Source organism: Pteropus medius, unplaced genomic scaffold (genome assembly GCF_902729225.1).
Source record: "Pteropus medius unplaced genomic scaffold, Ma_sr-lr_union100, whole genome shotgun sequence".
NCBI lineage: Eukaryota > Metazoa > Chordata > Mammalia > Chiroptera > Pteropodidae > Pteropus > Pteropus medius.
The window spans coordinates 9,616,588-9,633,239 of NW_024344378.1; the positions used below are offsets into that span (position 1 = coordinate 9,616,588).

The 16,652-nt window shown below is 32.1% G+C and overlaps 2 protein-coding genes across 12 annotated transcripts in view; one reads left to right on the plus strand and one right to left on the minus strand.

The window, feature by feature from the left end:
* Window positions 1-16,652, minus strand: part of ATRNL1 (attractin like 1) — a 627,375-nt gene that overhangs the window by 354,759 nt on the left and 255,964 nt on the right. The gene's annotated exons all lie outside the window — the stretch shown is intronic.
* The window catches only part of LOC120609742 (translation initiation factor IF-2-like), a 449,818-nt gene that overhangs the window by 175,282 nt on the left and 257,884 nt on the right, over window positions 1-16,652 (plus strand). The window lies entirely within an intron of this gene.

Consider the following 16,652-nt stretch of genomic DNA (forward strand, 5'->3'; position numbering starts at 1 on the left):
CCATTCATCATAATGTAAATGGATGAAAATGTGAATGCATGCTTTTAGCAGTAACTGTAAATCCATCACATATTTGGGCTACTAAAATATGTTATAATAAACTTTTGTCCAAAAATACCTATATGAGTACAAAGCATTCACGGTCCCTGTTATTTAAACAATAAAGAGCTTTGAAAATCAAAATTCTGACACAGAACTTTAGAGTTCAGACCTGCTTTTCAAATTATCTCATTACTACTTCTACTGATCTTAAGGATTTTTGAACAGCACAGTTCTGATTTCCAAATTATACATTTTACTCTTTTAGATTGTGGAAAGGTGGTTATAAGTAATGGATGTTAATTGATGCATATAACATTGCTAATAATACATTCAAAAGATTTACAGAGCCTGCTTTGGAAAATACCACTGGATGGTGTAATTTTCAATGCAACTGAGTCCTTAAAAAGGCTAAAAATGCTAGAGGGAAAAATTAAAGACCATTTATGACATACAGGTAGATTGTAATTGGAAAGATGGTTGCTATTAAACCAATAGCATACATTTGTTCCTATAATCCAATAAATGAAATTATTCCATGGAAACATTTGTAATCAATATGTGCTCTGAATAGTGAGACAAGATCAACTACAGTAAATGAAAATCTACGAACAATGGCATCTCTTATCTGAGTAAATATTTCTCTTGGAAAATGGTTATAAGACCATACAAAGGAGGAATAGGGCTGGCAATGAGCCACTTAAGTTCTGTGAGCAATAAAGTAACATCACTTAGAGTAATGATTTAGAAAGAATGATCTAGAAGTAGTGAATATTTAATTGAAATAGTAGTACCTTTGTTATTCTATAAAAAACACACTGTAATTTCTATACCAGTGCTATGCGATCTTCAGATTCTCAGTAAATGTGAACAAATAAGAACGGAACAGAAGAATAGATACTGGAATTGAAATAAAAAAAAACAAGCTTTAAGTTCAAGCTCTGTCAGCTTGGGGTACCAACATCCCTGAACTAAATTTCCTCATCTGTAAAATGGGGGTAATATTTTCTGAAGTATCTATCATATAGAATTATTATCTCAATAAAAATAAGCATTGGTTGTGAGAGTAAGTTATAAACTTTAAAGGACTATATGAATAAGAAATAATTACTGAATAAATAGAATGAGGGGTTATCACATAACAATTATTATTTTTCAAAATAAATATCATATTCATTGAAATCATAAACAGAAAGACATTTTAAATAGATGAGAAAAATCTAGAGTTCTATCTCAAATCATATCTCCATAGGCAACAACAAAAAGAACAAACAACAATGATGTTTTATTTATTTTAAGAGATGAATTGAAAAAATCATAGTTGATTATTTAAAACACAATTAAAGGTTATAAACGACAAGTGCTTCTTTAAAATGGAATATATATTTGCCTCAAAATTGAGAAAGTATCTAATAAATTTAAGGAAACAAGATGGAAAATATATTGATTAATAAATTGTTGAACAATACAGATGAATCTCATTATTTTAACCTTGAATAAAAAGTCATTGGGAAATATCATCACTGCATTAATACATTTAGCAGTGCAGGAAGACAATGTCCCTCACACTTTATCATGCATCACTGAACTGTAACAAATGCTGACAGTTAGAGAGCATATCTCTAAACATTATGACACCATCTTAGTGACAGCTAAAGAAGCAAGCCGAGTGCAATCATTGTTTCATATTTACTACCATAGGCATGGCTAGGAAATATGAAGTAAATTGATTTAAAGCATTAGGATAAACATCTTTAATTCTAGCACAGTAGAAAAAAACAAGTGGGTGCATTTGTTTAATCTTTTACCACCAGTAATTTATCTTCAGGTCTTATGTATAATGCTGTCATAGACACATCTATTTAAAAAATAGTGCTCAATAACCTTGCTCCATTACAAAGCATTCCATGACTAGGGTCTTTTGCAATAGCAATAATGTTTGCATAATAATTGCAAATTATTATTGCTATTATAGAAAAACTAAGTTATATAGTAACTCAGTCTGCAAGGAAGAGATATATTTTCAGTGTAGTACTAAATTAAGTCTGCAGTTCTCATTAATAGTTTTGGCAGCTGAGCATTTAATATTACGAGTACCATGCTGAAAATGTACATTCCTAGAATCAAATATGCAAAGCCTAAACTGTATAACTGCTATATGAACTTTTGCCTCTCATTTAAAGAGACTATGAAAAAAATATTTCTGAAAAACACATAGTATCATATGTTTACAAAATAACAATCCAAATCATCACTAATATTTTTCAATTTATTTCAGAATAGTCAATGTCAGGGAATAGATCTTGAACTTTAACACATGGTAATATGTTAAATTCAGATAAAATATCTTCAGTTTTCTTTTTCTCCCTCCCTTTTTTATTCAAATCATTATGTATGTATATTTCTTGCTAGCATGGTAATTATCATGATACCTAAATTTTTATTTAGAAAAACTAAGTTATATAGTAACTCAGTCTGCAAGGTAAAAATAATTTAGAAAATAATATAATAAAAAAGGAATGGATTTTTGATGAATGAGAGCAACTGATATATTACCTGTGGATTTCTGTATGTATATAGAAATGAGTAATTATTCTCTGCTCTACCATAAAAGATGCTTGAAGTATAAAGATAAGAATAAATGTATTTAATCTGTGTAAAGGTGTATCGTTAAAATAGTCTCTCTCTTTCTTTTATATATAAGTAGTTATATTTGTACATTCCTCAAGAGGTAATCCTAACCCATCATCAAGACCTAGCACATTATTTGTAAGTAAGTAATGCAAATTACTACCATAAAATGGAGAAGGAAACCAATAATCCTGTTCTATTTCCAAGGGTCAGAGCTATATTTCCTGGTGAACAAAACAAAACAGCAACACTGGACCTAGAAAAACTCTGTGAGTCATGGCATTGTAAGGAGATAATAACTGTGGTAAATAAACATTTAAATTTATGTATGGTTATAAAATTATATAACATTGACACTAAATATACATATCATATTTGGCAAATAGTTTTCATACATACTTAGCCATCCCATAACATGTTGTCCACATTATTTCATGTGAAAATGTTAACATCTTTAAATGGTACGAAGTGATACAATTCTTTATAATTTAGCATCTTTCTGTACAAAGCTCACAATCTAGGAGACATATATTTGATAACACATATTTCAAGTATCCATTTAGAAATCAAACTAGAAATTAAAAAATTATAAAAAGTTAAAAAGCAAATTAAGATTTCCACATCTGACCATGATTAACAGATCAGATTCATCCTCCTGTTAGAAACAACTAGAAAAGAGGATGTACTATATGAAAGAATTGCTTCTAGATACTGGACAATTAGCAGAGTAGCAGTGTGATTGCTGAGAGAAGAGAAACAAATGAAGTGAGCCAACAACCGCCCAGGTTTCTCGTCTGTCTGGCAGCATATAACACCCTGTGGAGCAGGAAGGAAATCCTAAGGAGAAGCTCTCTTAAGGAATAAAAGCTCTAGGTTGAAGGAGGCTGAGGTGGCTGCAATTGGTAGGACTCCATCTGGAAAAGAGGGAGATATGCAGAAAAAGAGCTCCAAGTATCTCTTTCAATTTTCACTGGATACTAAAAAGAACCAGTCCAGGCAAAGAATAACCAAAAAATAGTGAGGTGCACCATTTTCTGAGCTCACTGGGCTGGAAGACAGTTGAGTGTCAATCGACCAGGGAGTAGTCTTTGTTGGTTTTTTAAGGCACTCAGTAGAGAACACAGAAAGCCCCTAACTTAGTAGTTGTCTGAATCCTAGAGACCAAGCTAGTCTAGACTGCTGGAATAAAGCTCAAATTAACTCAAAAGGATTAAACCTAAGGACAAGTAACTTAACTGCTGACCAAAACAAAACTCAACACTTATTAAAGGAACAACAAAATCCAGACACTCAACAATGTAAAATATACAATGCTTTAAATTAACTGAAAATTTACTGCACATCATTAGAAGCAGAACACTGACTGCAATGATGAACTTATAAGTCAGTACTTAATAACAGACCCACAAATGACATCAAAAGAAAATGACGCATCAGATAAGTAGAGAAATGACAGACAATAGACATTTTTTTAAATCAGAAACCATGCAAGGAAGAAAAAGAAAAGGTAGTTTTAAAAGGGCTAAAAGAGGTCAACCTAGAATTCGGTACCCATTAAACATATCTTTGAAAACTGAAGGCAAAACCTTTTTTTTTTTTTTTCAGATAGAGTGGAAAGAATTTTTTGCCAGCAAATCTGTACTACAAGAAATAGTAGTTTCTAACTAGTGTTGTTTGAAGAGTAAGGAAAACAACACTAGTTAGAAACTTGGGCCTAGACAAAAGGATGGGGTAAATAATTAAGTGAATATAAAAGATTATTTTTTCTTAAAATTTCTTTTAAAGATAATTAATGCCTGTGTATTATGATGTTTACAAAATATACATGAGTAAAATGCATGACACAATAGCGCAAGGGATGGGAGAGGCAAAATAGAAATGAATTGTTGTAGGATTCCTACATTACATGTGAAGATTAATATAATTTGAGGGTAGACTGTGATAAGTTCAAAATGCATATCGTAAACTCTAGAGCCACATAAAAAAGTGTAGCTAATGAAACAATCACGGAGATAAAGCAAACCCCAAAAGTAATCAATCCAAAAGGAGGGAAAAAAGGAACAAGTGAGCACAGAAAAGAAGGGGAAAAAATCTTCAGTATAGGAGAGACAACAATATCTGTATGAATATCTGTCTGTATCGATGTGAGGTCAGATAATCTTTATATACTTCGATCCAACTACTATCACAACAGATTAAATGTGAAAAACAGGTATGAGAATTCAACTATCTTCTACTGAGCCAGATAGTTAAGAGACTTGTAAAAAGTAAAATAATGCCTGTCTTCTCACGGATTTTTTAAAACATAGTTATTTTCCTTAAAGAATATGTTATACATTATAACAGGTATGGAATTTTCATTTTTTAAATAAATTTTTTAATTAAATTTAAACTTAAATTTTTCTGAATTTTAATTTCTAAAATGGTAAATATCTATAGCTATGTCTCACATAAACAAGACCTCTCTGGGGGTCTACAATAGTTTTTAAGCCTATAAAATGATCTTGGGACCAAACTGTTTGAGAGTTGCTGTACTGAATAGAGGTATATTGCAGTCAATGTGATGATACTGTTTCTCAGCCCATTTCCTCTTCTCCACTTACTTCTTCCTCTTGTCCCAGACAACAATTAAATAAGGTTCTCATAACACTTACTCCTCTGACACATGCATCTAGTAGATAAACTTTTGCTTTCAGCACATGAATATTTGAACTTCAAGCCCTAATGGAGTAGGGCATTCCCTACTGCTGAGAGGCAGAACAAAAATAAAGGAAACTGTTATTCCACTTTACAGACGAGAAAACAAGGTATTGCAGCTAGTAAATATCAGTGTTAAGACTGATAAACATCAGAAGAAGCTAACACAGTGTCTGCACGCAGGTAACATAAATAAGTGATGCTAACTTTGCGTGTAAAACAACAGAAAGTGGTGATCCCAAGGGTGAACTGGAATAGTGTGCAACCTGTTCAAGTCGAGCGGGCCCTATTCACTTCTGATTAATTTGTTATTTTGGATGAAGTCTATTACTCCTATGTCTTACAATTTTTTAATAGCAGCTGGAAATCTGAATTTTCATGTGAAGTTTCTTAATTTTCAATACTCTGTTCAGGCCAACAAAAAGTGTTTGCAGCCTTAATGTAATGTATATACCACCAGGTTGCAAGGTCACTTATATGAATATACTTCTTCCTACTACAGAAATTGGACAATGATATTACTGATAATATCTATTTTTTGTTTAAAGGACTTGTATAAATGAAATGTTCCAGATCATGTTTGCAAAACAGTTTCTATTTTAAAAAATTTAAACATAATTAAACCATACTGGATTTAATTACTCTTTTAATTAACATGATAGATAAATATTTAGTAAAACTAAAATATCTTTTATTAAAATTTTGCCACAGACAGGTGAATGTATAGATATTACTGTACATTGCATATCACATCGCTTTAGTTTTAACCATTCAAAAAACTAATAATTTTTATAATTATGGCTGTATTCCTATTTTAACTAGTTTTAAAATTTACAGTTGAATAATATTTGTGTTTTAGAACTATGTGATTCACTAACTTGAGAATTTTGAATCATTTTGGTGAAACAATGAAAATAAGAATTAATTCCATCTTTTCTATCGAGAAAAAAAATCCAGTAAACAGAGAAAAAATACTATCTTACTTTTAAGATAATTTAATGATCTAGCCTTTGAGATAAATGTATTCAAAATGTTTAAGCTAAACTAAATTGATTTAGGGCTAAAATATTTGGTTAAATGTGAGTTAAGAATACCAAAATAAGTTAATGTTATAGTAAAGGGTATCTTTTAAATTGTTGTTGTTCATATTTATTGTCAACTAACTAGATAAACAAGAAACAGATGTAATATAAATCAATCATATTATGTAACAACAAATTTAACTTGATTTTAGGATACCAGTACGGTGGTCTTTTTGAAAATTAAAGACTGATGTCTGAGATATATTATTTTGAACATTATATATTCTAAGTTATATTGTTAAATATTCTTAAATGTAAGTTAATAATAACTAATAATTTCATATTATCTAAAGCTTGACAAAGTAATTTTCATATACAATCTTATTTTCTATTGCCTATTATGGGATCTATCAATCATCTGACATTCACAGGTCACCAGCACTGTCCTAGTTCCATCTTCTACACAATTTCAATCAAACCAGGCTACGAAAATATTTTCAATTTAAGCCAAGAAAATCTGTCCACTTACTGAACCTAACTACTGCTTCTATTCCTTTATATTAGCCCACATTCTCTACTATTTCCTTAACAATTTTCTTAACATATTAACCAAATAATTTAAATCTAAAACTGAATAAAGTACTAAATGAAAGGTACTACAGCAGCTTTTAATAGCCATGTTTACTAGATAAAATGCAATATTACAAATCTCATGGAGGTCTATACTTGAACAAAGTAGAAACATATTTCCTTTATGCTTGTATTTTCCCTTTGGAAATTATATAGATTATATCGGTGTCTCTTATTTGACCTCTTTAAAGTTTAAATAAAAAAGATGAAAAAACAATAAAGGAAGGGGAAAATATTTTCAAACACCTGGAGTAACTATAGACGATTTGAATTAAAATGTCTGACTGGTCATTATTTTGGAGAAGACTATAACTGGGAGGGGGCTGAGTGGACCTTCTGTTGTGCTTCATTCCTTTATATACATGTATGTGGATGGTGATTACACGGGAGTGTTCATTCTGTGAAAATGCATCAAGTTATGAACTTCTGACTTATTTACTGTTCTGTATACAGATTCTACCTCAATCGAAAATTTGCCTAATAAAGAAATAATGAAGGAAAGATTTTTTTTTTTTAATCAGAGAATTGCTAAGCATCCAAGATTAGAGACTTGAAAGGGAAGATAGCTCAAGAAGGATGACACATCACTTCTAAGAACTCTGATTCTTTGATTCGGAGCCATAAACCACCTGGTGATGTCTTTGAGGACCTAGAGAATTTCATGGGGATAGGATTACTGAAGAATTACTTTCTGATCTTCGAGTTCCTGGTGAGGAAATACAAATTAAGGCCCATCAGATTCTTCTAAGACTCAGACTCTTCATCTAACTCAAATTTCCAGATTCCTTAAGCAAACTTATTGAAAGGTGAAATTTCTCGAGAAACAAAGAAAAGGTCCCCAAATTGCTAGAGTATACTTAAAATGTGTATATATAACATCGATTATATACTATGTAACACTGAAGAGGGAATATGAAATATGTGTACATATATGATGGTATTTATAATATTGAAGCACTTATTGTTTTCAGATATTAACAGTGGGCTTAATGTTTCTTCCTCTTCCAGGAAGAATTATAGGTCACTCACAATAATATGAAAGTTTTATTCTTTCTGAACAAAAAAAGGAAATACCAATGGTATTGTAGCTGATATGAATAGATCGAAAACAAGAATCTTACTGACCCAATGATATGTTTTACAAAACTCATCTATCTTGAGTCATTGAAATATACATAGAATCATGCACTACCTGGGGAAAAGGTAAGATAATTAAATTTTCACATAAAACAAGATAATAATAAGTATGAGCAAAATCTTTATCTTATATGACAAAATTATCCATTTAACTACACTCTCAGAATGATTACAAAGAAATGTTGACACCAATTTTGCTCCAATGTAAATTTTAGATATTAACTGTGAAATTATCACTAAAATAGAGATGTGTTGAAATGTTTTTGATCTAACTTTGACTAAAAAAATAAATCTGTTAGTAACTGTTAAAAATCAAAGATTTAGAGTCATTTGATTTTCTGAGAAGTTCTCTGGAATTAAAATGAAATTCAGATCAATTATGTGTCCCCAAACCAAACTTTTTGCTCAATAAAATTTATGGACTGGCATATATTCAAATATTTGTAATAATCTAAAATAGCAAATGAGCTAATACTTATTAATGGGTCGCAAACAACTTTATAAAACAAAATCATACTGTGTTTGATTCAGAAGCTAAATAAATTTCAAGCACATTGATTTTTCAGATTCTCAATAATCCAGTCATTTTCACTGTTTCATCATCAATGTATCAGCTCACAGTTGAAATAAATCTTTAATTCCATGATAGAAAAGAAATTACTTTTCTTGTAAGACTATCATATGTAGCTGTAAATCAGATAAAATACTCTGAAATAGCTATTTAGATACTGATCATTTCATTCATTTTCTTAAAAAAAAACAGAGTTGTTCATTGATGCAAAGGGGGAAAATCATGTTTTCTTACTTTCTATAGCAGATAGAATTATTGATCACAAATACTCCTCTCCTCTTACCATTCACTCCTCCCCTCATGTATCTGGGTATATTTTTCCCATTCTGTTGATTTGAGGCTTGACTATGTTACTTATTTGGTCAGTGAAATATATGGAGACATAATATATGCCATGTCTTGACAAAGCTTTAAATGCAATCGCATGGTTTGGCTTGACATGTGTTATTAACTGCCCTCTACCATACGAACAGCATATCCTTTCAGATAGGAGGTTGCTCCTGTAATCAAGGTTTTAGGATGAAAAGAATGTGGGACAGACTCAGAGTCAATCTGCTGCCTGGAGCAGGGCCACACAGCTAACTGCCTTGGCTGTCATGTGCTATCAATGGCTTTTATTAGCTTCGACGACTGGGGGGTTGTTACTATATATAAGAAGTGCTCATTACAAAAACAAAAAACAAAAAAATGGTACCTAGAAGTTGGATGCTGTTACATTAAACTAAAATAAATAGCACTAGCTTCAAGACTAAGAGGTAAGTTAGAGGTCAGTATTATAGACACTGGAAAAAGGCAATCCTTGTTATACAGTGTTGAAACAGTTGGTAAATCTATAACCTTTTAATGTATAAGAAACTTTAACATATAATCAACATGCAGCTGTGGAAAACCAGTTCTCAAAGGATAACAGTACTCAAAAGATAATGTGAACCAGTTATTGCTGCTAAACAATGATAATCCAATATAGTGAAAAAGTGAGCTCAAAAGAAATGTCTTATTTTCAGGAAAGGGTGAAAGAGAAAATAAGAGGTCAAAAATTCGGTAACGCGGCATACCTAGAGTTCATTTGGACAAATACGTCATAAGAACATAGATCAAAAATATGATACCAAAGAAGCCTGATAAGCACAAAGTACCTGTAATTAGGTAGGGAGAGAGGAAGAAAAAGAGGGAAAGGGAGAGAAGGAGGAAGAGAGAGAGAGGAAGGGAGGGAAGGAGGTGGGGCAGGGAGAGAGAGAGATCTCAGACACTGACATTTTCCTGCAAAGAATTGTAGGCATGTGCGGCTGACTGTAATCAAACAGATAGTAGCAACAACAAAAACAAGTTTATTTATGAGGTCATCGTGCTGTCAAAAGTGCCACCATCCTGGATGAAAAGAGACTATGATGGCTAAAGAAATAAAAAGAAGCATAGGGAAGTGATATAAACTGCTATGTGAGCAAACAGTCTGCCTCTGAACCAAAGTTCTCAAATTCTGTTAATATATGTGTGTGTGCATGAATATATATGCATCTATGTACATATATATATATAAATGTATATACGTATACATGCATATATGTGTATCTGTGCAAGTATAATAATAAATCGAATCATTCACAGTTTCAGATTCAACACTCAGAACCCAAAGAAGGTAGATTTTTGCAATGCCCTCTTCAGATATGACAAAGCAAGAACAAGGAAACAGAAGGATTTCCCAGTGGGCAGAGCCAAGAGCCATGAACAGTGACTAGGGCATTGCTCCCAGAAATCTAAGCGAAGATTTCCTACTTAGTAAAAACTAAGAGATAGCAAAACTCTGACCAACAGGAGTTCAGAAATGCTCTGTTCAGGGACTGCTATACACCTTCTGTTCTTCCCTTTCCAATAGCTCTTTGGTCCCATTTCACCACTGAGTTTCAAATGTAAAGGGAAAGATGGCTAGATAGCCGGCATTTTCACTTCAAAGTTATAAAACAATTAGATGAGACTTTTGTGTTGAGTCCTGCAGGAGGGAGCTAGGCAGTGAGCATATTTTATGCACAAAAGGACTGGAAGTTTGTATGAATGAGAAAATGGACTGTAGGAGGTTTTATTACTGTTCACAATTATTCCTCTTCTCCCTTTCTCACTCGGTAGGAAGAGTATATTTTCTTTTTATATTTACAAGCAATGGATTCATAATAAAAATAATGGAAAGCACAAGCAAAAAATATTAAATATCTACCAAAGTAAACATTAGGCAATTAAAGGTTAACACACAGAAAGAAAGCAAACTGCTACAGCAAAGAACTGAAGCCCGTGATAAGAATAGAATGACATGGAAGAAAAAGCCTGTTCAACATTATGAACGGGAGTCCAAGCCACATGCCAAAATAAGCCTGCTAATCTTGTTAGGATACGCAGTCATATAAAATTAGTCTCTGCATCTCTGTCTGAAAGAAGCTCTTAGACCTTTCTAATTATTTTTGTCTATAACAGTAAATAATCGTAATTATTTAACAATCAGACTCTTTGCAATTCAGATTTATTCTTCAGGCTGGTAGAGTCAATACTTTCAATTTAAGTAGCACAACAATGAATTCATTTGTTTTGCTACAGTATATTCTAAACTGTGAATTTCACAGTGCTAAAGAGTCAACTGCTATATTAGAGCTTTTTTACAGAAAACCAACACAAAGCTAGCTGTGTCAGCTATAATTTAGTTTCACACAGAAAATGATAAACACCAGGAAAGGCTGTTTGGCCCACTACCAAATGGAGTTGCCCAGTAAGACTATTACTGACCTTGACTCCTGACCCTTCTACTTGAAGGTTAACAGCCTCCTCTCTCATCAATATCCACTCTGACATTTTGATTCAAAAAGACTGAAAAAAATTGTGTTATATAAACAAATTTAATTCAAAATGCCATTCAAAGTTAAAACAAAGTCAATAACAGTTGTTAAATATTTGTCAAAAATTATTTCCAAAAAGCCACAGGTACGTATAGATAATCTAGGCCTGGGAAATATCCAAAACACTCAAATAATAAAGAAGATAAGGAACCTTCATTTTTAAAAAGCATTTAAAAGTAGTCTTTATACCATGAGAATTTAAGACCAGCTGTGTGAGTGCTGAAGCTCATACACAATTACTATCAAAGGGCTAGATATTGAAATATAGTTCCTATGACAATTCGGTGTGCTTTCTTCATTAAGCAAATGAGAATCCAATGACAAAGCAAGGATATAATGATAAAAGACTGTGGATAAATATGATAATCCCCACATTGATACAGGTAGCCCTTTTGAAAGATAAGGACTTTTTTGCCGAAGATTACTGCTCAAAGAGTAATTGATTTTAAATAGAACATTTAAATATTTCTCTGGCTTCATAAAACTAATAACCACCGCACACAATTCTTTGATATTATCGGCAGAATTCAGCTTAAGCTTTATAGATCATAAACATGCTAATAATCTTTAAAGATATTTTAATATGTTATGTTATAGTCCTGGCCTAACTTTATCCTAAATTACTTATTTTTCTGGTATCAACCATCACAGCCCATAGAGATATGAACCTTTCATATATTTCTTATTTTGCTTGCCATTTCTCACAATCATGACTGTTTAATTTACTATGAGCTGAAATGGAGCCACGACCTCTTTAGCACTAGATATATTAATGGTCTAAATCACCGGGAAAATGCTCCTCGTGGAAAGGGCTACAAAGGTAAGGAAATTGCTTGTAGTTGTATTAAGTCTACCTGAATTCTGCGTCCAGATGTTTGCAAAAATGGAGTTGTGACAAATAGATGTCATTAATGTGCAGAAAGAAAGAAGGTTTTCTAATACTTGCAAAACACTAGCAGGAATGAAATATGACTATGTGATCAACGACGAAAAGAGAGTAAAACACATTATAAAATATGCTGGAAAACACTACAGATATCAATATTAAACCTTCAGACATTCAGATAATAAATGCAACAACGTACGCAAAGTTTGCCTTTCAACTTATTCCTAGTTAGAGCAAAATTCTGACACTATTCTCTGCTTCACTGCAAATGAACATGAACGCTCTTTAATGCAATGCATTCTGTTTTAAAGGTTTTACTACACACACCTAATTGCTCGAATCTCTGTTCTAGCTTAGTAAACAAAATGACTTGAAAGTGGATGGCCCATTAACAATATACATTTTTTAAAACACAAAATTAAGTGGGAAAAGATGACTATGTATTATATGCTCTACCTAAATCACTTTCTGAAATCTGATGTTTTAAAAAGTATAATTTATAAACTCTTGAGATCAAGAGTATTTAAACATTTTCCATTAAAACAAGTTTAACAGGTCTAAGAAAAAAGCAGCAATGTTTATTGCAATTCTATTTTTAAATAATACCATGAATCACACTAAATTATTCTTTAAAACTGAGTCAGATCTACAATGCTATATATTGTTATACAATATCTTCTCAAAAAGATTCCACGAGTTACAATCATTTCAAAATAATTTACATATTCTTATTTATCAATTTCATTTAATTAAAACATGCTTCTAAGTGCGTACAAAGAAAAGGAGCTATGCTTAAAATTAATAAACAAGGAGAGAGGCAGAAAATTTTGTCCTAGCATCCTGTTCTTAGAAAAAAATTGTTTGTCAAAAACAAGAGTAAGTAAACACTATCAGGCTTTGATGGCTAGGGAATTTCTGGGGCTACTGGAAATGTGCATTCAGAAATCAATTAAGAAACATCTGAATTGAAGTAGGAATCAGAAAACTCCCAATGAATAAAAGCTCAGGACCACAGGGCTTCCCTAAACATTAAAAAAAAAATTAACACATATCCTTCTTAAATTATTTTAAAAATTGAAGAGGAAGGAATGTTTTCAAACTCCTTCTACACAGCTAGCATTACCCTGATAACAAAAACAGATAAAGATATTACAAAAAAATAAAATTAAAGGCCAATATCTTTGATGAACATAGGTGCAAATATTTTCAAGAAAATATTAGCAAACCAGATTCAACAGCACATGAATAGAACTACAAACCATGATCAAGTAGGATTTATCCAGGGATGTAAGGATGGTTCAACATCTGCAAATCAATCAATGTGATACATCGCAATAACAAAATGAAGGATAAAAATCATATAATCATCTCGACAGATGCAGAGAAATCATTTGACAAAATTCAACATCCTTTATGATAAAAACTCTTAATAAAATGAGTATAGAAGAAACATACTCAACGTAATAAAAGCTTATTTGACAAACTCACAGTGAATGTCATACTCAATGATGAAAGCTGAAAGCCTTTCCCCTAAGACCAAGAAGACCGGGTCCCCACTATCACCGCTTCTATTCAACATAATATTGAAAGTCCTAGTCACAGCTATCAGAACAGAAAAAATAAATAAAAGGCATCCAAATCAGAAAGGAAGAAACAAAACTCTCTTAATTTTCAGATGATATCATACTATATAGAGAAAACCCTACAGACTCTACACACACACACACACACACACACACACACACACAATTAAAACTAATAAACGAATTAAGTGAAGCAGCAGGATACAAAATCATTAGAAATCTGTTGCATTTCTACACACCAATAATGAATGAAAAGAAGGAGAAATTTAGAAAACAATCCCATTTACAATTGTATCAAAAGTATAAATTACCTAGGAATAAACTTAAAGAAGTAAAAGATCTGTACTCCGAAAACAATAAGAAACTAAAGAAACTAAAGTGGATACAAATAAATATGGAAGGGTATACTGTGCTCATGGATTGGAAGGATTAATATTGTTAAAATACCCTGACTACCTAAAGCAATATACAGATTCATTATAATCCTTTTAAAATACAATAGCATTCTTCTCAAAACTAGAACTAATCCTAAAATTTACACAGAACTACAAAAGATGCCAAATAGGCAAGGAAAACTTGAGAAAGAACAAAATGGGTGGTATCATGCTACCTGATATTGAACTGTACTACAAAGATACAATAATCACCCCCTTACCCTCTGGTAACCACTAGTCTATTGTCCATGTCCATGAGTCTTTGTTTGTCCTGTTCATTTGTTGCTTTTAGGTTTATATTCCACGTATAAGTAATATCATGTGATTTTCAGCTTTTTCTGTCTGGCTTATTATTTCACTTAGCATGATTACTGTGAGGTCCATCCATGTTGTAGCAAATGGCAGTATTTCATCTCTTCTTATGTCCGAGTAATATTCCATTGTATATATGTACCACAGCTTTTTATCCACTCATCCTTCATAGGATACTTGTCCTGGCCACTGTGAATAACGCTGCTATGAACATCAGTATGCAAAATAGGGGAGAGGGGGGGGAGGGGGAAGGTAGACAAGGTAAAGGGGTCAACCATGTGGTGACAGAAAGAAATCTAACTTCATGAGAGGTGAAACACAGTATGTAAAAAAAAATATATATATATATATATATATATATATATATATATATATAAATGCCTTACTGTTAAAATGTACAGCTGAAACTTATTGGATTTCGTTAACCAATGTCACCATAAATAAAAATAAAAGTGAAAAAAAAAGATACAATAATCAAAACAGCATAGTACTTGCATAAAAAACAAGATATATAGATCAAAGAAACAGAATAAAGGGCCTAGAAATAATTCCTCACTTATATAGTCAATTAATCTTGACAAAGAAGACAAATATATAAAGGGGTAAAGACAAACTTTTCAATAAGTGGTGCTGGGAAAATTAGAGAGATATGCACAAGAAGAATGAAATTGGACCACATTCTTACACCACATAAAATAATAAACTCAAAATGGATGAAAGACTTAAATTTAAGACAAGAAACCATAAAACTCCTATAAGAAACCATAAGCAGTAAACTCCTTTGACATTGGTCATAGCAATACTTTTTGGAGCTGTCTTCTTGGGCAAAGGCAACAAAAAACATAAATAAACAAATGGGACTACATCAAACTAAAACATTTTGCACAGCGAAGGAAACCATTAACAAAATGAAAAGACAACCTGCTGAATGGAAGAAAGTATTTGCAAATAATACACTTGATAAGGAGTTAATATCTAAAATATAAAAAGAACTTATACAACTTAACACCAAAAAAATAAACAATCCAATTAAACGATGGACAGATCTGAATAGCCATTTCTCCAAAGAAGATGTACAGATAACTAATAGCTATATAAAAAGATGCTAAACCTCACTAATCATAAGGGAAATGCCAATCAAAGCCAGAATGAGATATCACCTTACACATACCAGAATGGCTATCATAAAACAAAAAAACAAAAAAAAAAAAACGACAAATAACAAGTGCTGGAGAGGATGTGGAGAAAAGGGAATCCTCTACAGTTTTGGTAGAATGGTAAACTACTGCAGCCACTATAGGACACAGTATGAAGTTTCCACAAAAAATTAAAGACAGTGCTGCCATAAGACACAGCAATTCCACTTCTGGGCATTTATCTGAAGAAAACAAAAACACTAATTCAAAAAGACATATGCACCCCTGTGTTCATCGCAGCATTATTTACAATAGCCAAGATATGGAAACAACCTGTGTCCATCAACTGATACACGGATAAAGAATGTGTGTGTGTGTGTGTGTGTGTGGAGTGTGTGTGTATGTGTGTGTGGTTAATTCAGGTATTAAAAAGGAACTTGCCATTTGCAACAACATGGATGGACCTAGAGGGTATTATGCTAAGTGAAATAAATCAGACAAAAACAAATAATGCGTGATTTTGCTCATGTGCAGAATCTAAAAACCAAAGGAAATGAACATACCAAACAGAAATGAACTTATCGATACGGAACACAAACTAACAGTCGCCAGATGGGAGGGAACAGTGGCAAAAAAGGTTAAAGGAATTAAAAAGTACAAATTGCCAGTTATAAAAATAGCCATGAGGATGTAAA